The sequence below is a fragment of the Peromyscus eremicus genome, chromosome 6 (genome assembly GCF_949786415.1).
Source record: "Peromyscus eremicus chromosome 6, PerEre_H2_v1, whole genome shotgun sequence".
Lineage (NCBI taxonomy): Eukaryota > Metazoa > Chordata > Mammalia > Rodentia > Cricetidae > Peromyscus > Peromyscus eremicus.
The window spans coordinates 108,743,006-108,753,495 of record NC_081421.1 but is presented as its reverse complement, the minus strand read 5'-3'; positions in this window follow the sequence as shown (position 1 = coordinate 108,753,495).

Sequence of the window (10,490 nt, the reverse complement as noted above, 5' to 3'; positions counted from 1 at the left end):
ATCATACAAGGAAGAGCCTTTGGGGAAAGGGCAGCCCCGAAGTAGGGGGTGGGGTATGCCAGCCATACCCTGTAATAGATAGGAACTGAGGGATACTTGGAGAACATGGTAGCCAGAACTGCTTTGATATGTTAAAATGGCAACTCAGCCATTTGTCCTAGTGTTTGAGTCTTAACCCTTCCCCTATGCAGTCCCCTGACTACCAACACACACACACACATATACACATACACACACACACATATACACATACACACACACATATACACACACACATACACACACATACACACACATATACACACACACATACACACACATACACACACATATACACACACATATACACACACACATACACACACATACACACACATATATACACACACACATACAGATATACACACAGACATACACACACACACACACACACACACACACACACACACACACACACACGGTCCAAGGGATAGCAGAGAACTTTTTTGTTTAGGAATGTTGATGGATACCAGTCTTAGGTCCTGAGGCATTTTGACTTGACATAAGCTCACAGTATAAATCATTTCTCCAGGAACCATGAAGTCATCACCACACCATCTTGATCTGCAGGCTCTGGCATTGGCTTAGTGGGTGGTACTCAATCTTTGCAGAATATGAGACTCATTTGGGGTAACTGTTAAAAATGAAGATTCCAGGGCTGCTGGTTAGTGACTACCCCAAGAAACACCAGCTCTAGCCCTTGGATTTGTTTCCAGTGTGCCAACTCCAAATTGCCCACTCCCAGGGTCTTCTAAGCACATACGTCCTGTCCCTCTGAAGCCTTCAGATTCTTGGGTTCCCATCAAGGCCAAGTTCGATATTTCTGCTTTCATCCCACTAGGCCTCAGCCATCGGTCCACCATCTTAGTCTGTGCCCTCCTCCGCTTCCCTCCTTTCTTCACTTTTTCTGGAAACATCTTCTAGTTCCTCATAATTCTGCTCTTTGTCCCACCTTCCACCTCTCTGTAGCCAAATCATTTTCCCTGCAGGAAACTATTGCAAACTGTTTACGTTGTAATTCTGAGAACCCTAAAGCTGTTTTTACCATTAAATCACAGGCTACTGCTCCAGTAGTTTTATAGATACATTCAGGTCATTATTTTAAATGAAAAAAGGAAATATTAAGAAAATCTGTATTTTAACTAAATAGGCTAAGAAAAAAAAAAAACCAACAAACTTAAACCCTAAAAGTATAGTTCATTTGTGGGGAAGACATGTTTTAGGAATAAAATGGAAGCTTTTCATTCCAATCACTTTTTGCCCATTTAAACCTTTTTGGTTGCAATCTCAAGGTTTTAGCTCAGTTGATGAAGTGTTTGCCTAGCACAAAGCCCCGAGTTTTTGTAAACTGGGTGTGGTAGCAGAAGCCTGTAATCCCAGCCAGTTGAGGGGCGGAACTTCTCCGCTATCTACGGAGTGCAAAGATCGGTTGAGAAACCTAAGAGTCTTTCTTGACAATTATAAAACAAACAAGCCAGGAAGTGGAGGTTCATTCCTTTTATCCCAGAACTCAAGAGGCAGAGGCAGGCAGATCTCTGAGTTCCAGGCCAGCCTGGTCTACAGAGTAAGTTCCAGGACAGCCTGAGCTACACAGAGCAACCCTTCTCAGAAAACAAACAAACAAAAACAAACAGAAAACTATAAAGCATTCAGTAGAAAGTAGAATTAAGACTTAAACCATGTAAAACTTGACAAGATAGGTTACACAGTCTATGTGAATTGTTTTTAAAAGTGTAGTTTAGTATCTTCCATGAATGTGATAATACCATGGGATAAAATCATTCGATTCCACTACTTTAATGATAATGTAAAAGGGTGTGTGTGCGTGCGTGCGTGCGTGCGTGCGTGCGCGCGTGTGTGTGTGTGTGTGTGTGTGTGTGTGTGTGTGAAGCAGCAGGAGAGCTAAACTCATAAAACAGACCCAGTACTGTATGACTGCCACCTAGTGGCAAGATATCCTCAGCACAGGGGTCCTGCCTGAATCCTTGTGGGAGTCTGGGTACTTTGTCCCTGCAAGGCTCATCCATGAACGAAGGCCACCGCTGGGTGGCGAGAGTAGTTCTGTTTTCTGCAATGCCAGCTCTCATAGCTTCCAGGGTTATTGTAAGAAATACTTTTTTTTTTTTTTTTTGGTCCAGTTTCAAAGAAAGTTATATGAGGACCTTTAGTGAGTTAAGGTAGTACAAATCATATTGCTAAGGTCTGTCCTTCCCATTGACTTAACGTTAGCTCAGTAAATACTTTGTAATTCTAAGAACAGCACTATCGTTTGCTGGGTTTTGAATCCCTGGAGTTAGTGAGGAAAGAGCAGTGGTCTAAGGCAACAGACAACATGCCAAGCCCATCCGCAGCCTAGCAGAGCGGAGCCACGAATGTCTTCATGTTCCCAAGCTTCCGTATCTTCCATGATGCCCTCTGGAAGTTCTAAGACCCCTCCCATTCATTTTTTTTTGTTATGATTTTTTTTTTTTTTTTTTAGTTTTTGAGATTTTAATATAATTACATCATTTTCTCCCTTTTCTTTCCTCCAGCTCCTCCCATTTGCCTACTCCTCGCTTCCTCTCAAATTCTCGGCCTCTTTAATTGCTGTTATATGTGTGCGTGTGCATGTGTGTGTGTGTGTGTGTGTGTGTGCGTGTGCATGTGTGTGTGTGTGTGTGTGTGTGTGTTCCTAAAGATACAAATACCGCTGCTAAGTCCACATAATGTTACTTGATGTGTGTTTTCAGGGCTGACTACTTGGTTTTGAATAACCTTTTGGAGGCTCTTCCCTGGGGAGGACCATTTCTCCTGCTCTCAGCGATCCTGTGTTAGGTTTGAGCCTCGGAAGCTTTCTCCCTTCCATGTCGGCATGTCTAGTGGTGTTGTCCTTGTTCCGGTCATGTCCAGGCAGCCGCTGGTGAGTCTTCCTGGGGTAGCTTCTCTGACATTTCTAGGAGACGCTCTCACAGCAAAGTTCCTGCTTCTCTGGCTCTTCCAATCATTCTGCTCCCTGCTCTGCTATGACCCCTGACCTTAGGTCCAGGAGTTGTGTTGTTGATGTATCCGTTGGGACTGAGCACCACCACTCCGCATTTGGGTCAGTTGTGGTTTTCTGTAACAGTCTGTTGCAAAGAGAAGTTTCTTTGATGAGGTGTGAGGACTGCATGTACCTATTGGTATAAGAGCAAATGTTCAGAATGTGGTCAGGGCTTGTGCTGGCTTGGCAAAGTGGCAGTGGTAGGTTCCCTTCCAGGATCCATGACTTCATTAGTGCCAGGGAGTTGGTTGGCTAGGTTTCCAGCACCAGGCATGGTTTCCCTGTTGTTGAATGGGTTCCCGGTCACTTCTGAACTCCAACCCCTGAGTGTTCAGACATCTTGGCCGAACTGTCTCCTCACTCTTGCCGCCACTGGCAATTTTAAAGTTGACCCATATTCATGTTTAAGTTTATGCTGATGCCTCTAGGAAGCCAAAAGTCTCACAAATGCCACAGCTGGCCAGTTGCTGCACTCACTTTTGCTCATTGTCACTGGCATCTATTAATTAATAGATGAGGGTCAACGAAGAAGACAGAGCAGTGGAAGGCTAAGGCCCACGGCGGCCAACAGAGCTCAGCTGACTCGGTCTCATTGTTGAGTCAGCGGCTGCTTTTGCTGCCTAAATACATTAACTGGAAAGTTGGAGGTTTCATTTCAGCCCATGCTTTCACTGTTCAGAAATCAGTGCCGAGATGATTAAGCACGACCTTTCCATGCAGATGGCGTCTCGCTTCATCAGCACGAACAGCACCTGTTACACTAACCCCCAAATGCAGATGTGAGCATATTTCAGGACACCGGGTCTTAAAGTGGTAAAGTGAGTGGTGCAGTGAAGGCTTGGCAGAAGGAGCCTAATGATCCGTGTTGGAAAGCTACTCTGCGGTTCTAGGAAATCAGGGGGCATGGAGAGTGCAGTGTTCTTCTTACCCCTCGGCCACACTGGCCTTCTGATGGCTGGAATGCTGTAGGAACACTGTTGTCTAAGGTCATGTGGACCTACTGGGATAGGAGGTGTGTTAAATACAAATGATCCTGAGCATCGACACGAAGTATATTATAGGGGAAATTAATGAGGCCATTCCATGTAGTTTATCTGATAGTCAAAAAGGGTTTATTTTGGGTAAACTTACATCAAGCAAAAGGATCAGTTAGGGATCCAGGACAGGTGAGGCGCAGTCCAACGTGGTTCTCTGGAGTCCTCTGACTTGGTCTGCAGTCCAACATCCAACATCCAGGATCACGAGGTAGCCAAGAGAGAGGGAGCATGTATGCATCTCTGGTCTTAAGGGGTCCCTGTCTCAGCCACGCCCCAGGTGGGGGCAGGTACCTAGTAGTTACCTGCTGCCTCCTAGGGGCGGTGCTTCAGGGGTGAAGCACAGACAACCACCCCTACAGTATGTATATGTTGTGCATGGATGCAAAGGGGCGTAAGTAACTCTGAATATTTGTTTTTTAAAAGTTACAAGAAAGAAACTCTCCCCTAAACATTTTCTTTGTCTAACCAATAGATCAAGAAAAAAAAAAAGTATGTTTCATCTCAACATAGTAGCAAAATGATGTTGTAGGAGAGATATGCAAGGTATGTTCCACCAGTAGGGAAGTTTAGCCACCAGGAAATTCACATAATCTAGTCAGCAGAGGGTAGAGCTAGAAAACCCATTCAAATCTACAGGAAAAGACAAACCTATGCAGGCACCTGACAAATGAGGAAGAGTTGGCCCGTGGTGTAGGGGAAGGACTTTCTAAACACAAGGAGAGGCCAATATGAGCAAATGACGTTCTTTTACTGGATTAAAACAAAGCCAATGTAAATTATAATCTGCCATGGAGAAGAAGAAAGGTGATAATAACTCTAGACATCCTCTCATTAATGGCCTGTATTACGCTGGGGCAGAGCAAAGTTTGGAGGCATAATTCAAATATAAATACACACATACATATTCTAATATTATTATTTCAGAATTTCTTATGAGTATATACTATGTGTTGAGCACATTTACACTTGCGTTATTTCCCACCCTCCCTTCTCACCCTACTCCTACGAGTCCTCTTTATTTCCCCTATACAATTTTGAATTTGCTTTCATTTAAAATACATGTGCATAATTTATGTGACTATATGAAATCTAGAAACCACAGATGAGAGACACGACATAATATCTGTCTTTCAGAGACTGGCTTAATTCACTTCATAGAATTGTCTCCAGCTGTCCTGCCTGTCTCCATTCTCCCACAAATGATATAATTGCATTCTTCTTATGTATTGTGTTGTATTGTATATGTATATGTAAAATACGTTTTCCTTTGTTGTTGGACACCTATTTTGGCTTCATAACTTCACTATTGTGAATACTGCAGCAATATGGAATCATAGCCCTTTCTTTAAAAATGGTTAGTTCTTTGAAGTTTTCATATACTATGTTTTCATAATATTCACCTGCTCTCCTAACTCCTCCCAGGTTCTCCCAACTCTGTAGCCTCTCTTTTCTTTCCCCCATGAAGTCCAATATGTACTGTCCATATATTCTTTTATTTATTTATTTATTTTATTTTATATACATTGGTGTTTTGCCTGAATGTATGAGGGGGTTGGATCCTGGAGTTACACATAGATGTGAGCTGCCATGTGGGTGCTGGGAATTGAACCTGGGTCCTCTGGAAGAGCAGTCGTTGCTCCCAACCACTGAGCCATCTCTCCAGCCCGTGCCCATATATTCTTGAGTGTGTGGTCTTCTACTGGAACATCGTCAACTTGCCAGGGGACACAGTGTTAAAGAAAATTGATGCTTCCTCTCCTAGCAGCTACCAACTGCCACTAGCTCCTTGTCTAGGAGTGGGACTTTGTGCCCACCTTCCCTCTCCGGGTTGCGAATTGGGTCTGTTTGCGCTTGCACAAGCTGTCACAACCACAGTGAATTTATATGTGCAGCTGCCCTGAGACGCTTCTATTAGCAGTAGGTGGTGGTTAACAGAGAGACCCACAGCTGGTCTAAATGCAGAGAATAAATGATTGCAGAATGTCCAGCCCTAAATGGGACATCTGTATCCCAAGGCTCAGAGGGGGTATAGCAGCAGAGGAATCAGAGGCAGTGGGTAACTACAGGGAAACAGTCTCCCAGACACAGTGGGACAACTGGAGACACCGTTCTTCAACCTCCTCCAACTTCCTGCTCTTGGCCTATTTAGACCCACTCTTTATTTTGCATAAGATTTTAGAGTCTCTGTCTGAAGTTGCAATTTAGACATACACAGGTATGACTGATGGACTAAGTCAGTCAGCAAAGCTATCTCTGCTTAAAATTGCCCTTGATCTCTCTGAGTCCTGTTGCACCAAGATGTGGGGCAGCAAGGGGTCCCAGACGTGTGCTCCCGCGGCTGTGGACCCATCTGTTGCTATGCCTTCGCCACCATCATTCACTGTGTCCTCTCAACCTGTGAGCCAAGACACATGCTTCTTCCCTCAAGGTGCTTCTTGGCTGGCGTTTGGTCACAGCAATGAACACTGTACCAAATAAGGAAAGTTGATATTGAAAATGTGGGTAACAATTTTGGCTAAAGCTGACCATGCGGTTCTTAGACTTTGGGAAATGTCTTTTGCTGAGAGAATGCAGAAATGTCTGGAGATGAGGGAGAAAGAGGACCTATAGAATGTTGTAAGCAGAGCTTACAATGGGTCTGTCTGGTGGAGTTCAGAACACAAGAATGCCTACTGAAATACAGGCAGGAAAGATTAAGCTTATGAGGTTTTGGAGCGGAACCAGGAATCTATCAGGAACCAGGCTATTCTGGGAAAAAACCTGGCTGACTTCTACCAGACCTGAAAACTTGTGTAAGACCAAATTCAAAATTAAGCTAATTTGTTTGGTGGAAATTCGAGAAAGCATAATGTCCACATTATGGCAGTGTCACTACTCACTACTCTTCGTCAAATTTCTGGTTGAGAGAGAGCAGAAAGATGTGAACATTGAGTAGATGGTATGAAAAAGGAGTATGTGTTTAAAGTTATAGACAAATTGGTTACAGACAAAATATTTGTCATTGTTGGTACCATCAGAGAAGATCTGTGGACTCGGTACTGCGCCAATAGGAAAGATACTTCAAGGGCAAGATTCCACACATGGAGAACCCCAGGGTACAACAATACAATTTGTGTGAAAGAAAGCATTTTAAAAGATACACACTTCAGGGTTCACTGATGGAAGGTAGTTGCCTAGGAAGTTCAGACAGACAGGCACACAGAGCTATTGCATCCGTCATCAAAAGGGACTAGGTTGCATCTCAAGCTGGAAGCAGATTGCAGTATCCTTTCTGTGGTGCTTGTTTTGAAATCATGCAAAATTCAACAATTAAGGGATCATGTAGGCTTGTGATTCCAAAAAGCCATGAGGCCAGATGATGTGTGGCAGTGTTGGATTCCCAATAAAGAGACTCTGAGAGGCCTTTGAAGCTATGAAGATGAGGTGTAAAATTCAGTGGAGGCTCCAGGGTGTTGGAGATGACAGAAACATGAAAGGTTCACCAAGGAAAGCTGCAGGCACTGAGTGGAGCTGGCCCAAGACAGGGGCCACATTTGTTTCAGGAAACAAGAGTCATTGGAGCACACATGATGTCATCATGAGTCCTAGAGACATGGAGCTTCAGGGTTTCGTTTTTGTCTCTGCTCGGTTTTGGTCTGATTTTTTGTTTGTATGCTGCTTTTGTCTATATCCCTTGGGAATAAGAATGTTTGCTCCATGCTATGATGTACTGGAAGTATGCGACCTTCCCCCTTCATTTTACAAGGGCTCACAGTTAAGAGATGGCTGTTGGTCTCAGAAATCACATTGGACTCTGGACTTTTGAAAGTGTTTGAATAAAAACACTCATATAGACAGAACACTGACTATATAAACTTGACACACATTCACTAAATGATGAGGGATCTTAGAAACCATTGACAGTAGACTTCCACTCTGGATAGTACCAAACATGCATCACAGTACATTTGGAGATCAAGGATAGCTCAGCATGATGCAGGCTGAATAGATTAGCAGAAGAAAAATTGACCTAAAGCAAGCAAAGTCACCCCCATGAGAAATGACAGAATGGTCAGCCAGCAGTAGGGTGGCCTGGCAAGCAGAGGCATGTGACCATTAGTGACCCTTAAAGACTCAAGAGCTCACCTAGCTGGAAGTCCACTTGTCTGTCTTTCCTTTCTGGGTGACTAAATACTTATTGAGAGCCCGGGAGTGCACATCGTGGGTCTTCTGGGATTCTGTTTTCAGTGTTCTAAGTCCTCCTGTGAACCATGTGTCCTTATGAGTTTGGGCTGCTCTAACAAAGTCCTGTCAACCAAGTAGCTCATAAATAACACATTTCTTTCCCACAGTCCAGAGGCTGCAGATCCAACTCAAGCATGTGCCAGTGTGCTTAGATTCTGGTGAGGCCCCTTTTCAAAGTTGTGGTTTGCTGACGTCTCACTATAGCCTCATGTGGTAGAGAGGACAAGGCTGTTTTCTGGGGTCCTTTTAATAAGATCACTGATTGTGTTCATAAAGATGGGATGTGTTCATAAAGATTAAAATGGGATCTTAATCACCCCAAATGCCCTGCCACCTAGAGCTCCCACCCTGGTGGTTAGGTATTCAACATGTGAATCTGGGCACCCCTAGATGTACTCAATCCATTACACTTCTTCTAAAGGACGTACTGGAGAGATTAAATCCAGAGTTTATATATATATCCATCTCATTTTTTTAGGAAACTCCTTCTATTCCCAGTTTCCTGATTTCTTGGGAGAGGAAGTGTTTAGGGTAAATTTTATACCTTGAGTTGGGCAAGTTATAATCATATCTAGGTGGTCTTTGTTATGAATTATTGTGTAGGGGGATCCCCGAGAGTGTCCCACACATGCAGGGAAACATGCTGGGCAGATACAGTGGCGGGCTGGGCAGATGCATGCCACATGGGCATGGCTGTGGTGGCGGCCAGCAATTCACATGCCAGACACTGCATCCACATGGAGAGTTTATTATAATAGAGAGATGAAGAGAAAGATAGGAAAGAGAGACACAGAGAGAAAGAGAGAGAGAGAGAGAGAGAGAGAGAGAGAGAGAGAGAGAGAGAGTATGCACCTTGTGGGAGGAAAACCAGAAGAGAGAGAGGAAGGGGAGGAGTTTTTCCTTAGAATGAAGCTTTTATGTCAGGACACGGGGCGGTGCCAAGGGGTGGGATTTCAAGGGGCGGATCCGAATATTAACATTCCCCTGTTTTGATTATTATAAAAAGAGGTGAGTTATGGGAGCCAATAGGGGGACAAGGATGCTGTATTCTCGAGGCTACTTCAAGCTGGCAAGGGGTGAAGTGAAGCCAGGAGTCACGCACAGTGGAAGATCTCAGGAGTGTTCTTCGAGGGAGCTGAGGAGGCAGGTTGCAGCCGTGTTGTTCCAGGAGCTTGGGGGGAAACTGATATGCCAAATCAGGAGTATAGAAGTCATGGCATCTGCTGTTTCTTTGGAGATCAGGAGGGAACAATGAATCTGCAAAATGTGCTCGAAAAATAGGTGTGGTCAGAAATGAGCTCGGGAGATTGTTAGTTTTCATCAGACCAGATTTCTTGATGCAGTAGCAAAACTTTTCCCAAAAAAGTAGCAAAACTTTAGCCTGTAGGTATCTGTAAGATAGCTGGAATGGATTTACATCATGGCAAAAGGGTTAAAAATCCATTTAAGGACTCTTAAGAACTCTTTGTAGTCAATGTTCTATCAGATTATCAAAGCTGCATTTATTAGTATTAAAACTTTGAACCTCTGGAGTTATATCTGAAATGGTCGGTCTATCCTGTACCATGAAGTCTTTGAATGAGGCATGCCTGTCTGTAATTGGAGAGCACATATATGTATATATACTCTTGGAATTGGGACTGTTAAACTGATACTCTAGTCATCAAACATCATCAGATCTGAGAAGGATAAATTTAAGAAGTGACAGCTTTCCAGCTACCTAGGCAGCAATCCCAAGTCTCTCTGTGATCGCTGGGGGACAGAGGCGTCAAAGGTGCATTTGTTCAGCTGATAAGCCCAGAAGATCTGACAGAATTTCTGTGAAATAGAAGTTTCAGGGGGAGGTCCTCCTACCTGTCTTGGCAGAGAGGACAACCAACCCTGTTGTTCCTCTTATTCACAGTCTGGGCAGGATCTCAGCTTTTCGCTCCATGGCCAGCCTTGCCATGAGCTTCCGGGTGGAAGTTCTTCTGCGGCCATCCGTCTTCTTGGAGGAGATACAGGATGCCCCTTGGCGCCATCCTGCATCCTGATGTAAAAGCCTCATTCTGAGGAAACACTCCTCCCCTTCCTCTCTGTCTTCTGATTTTCCTCCCACGAGGTATGCACCCTCAACCTCTTTCTCTCTCTCCTCTCCCTTTCTCTCTGTGTCTCTCTTTCCTATCTTTCTC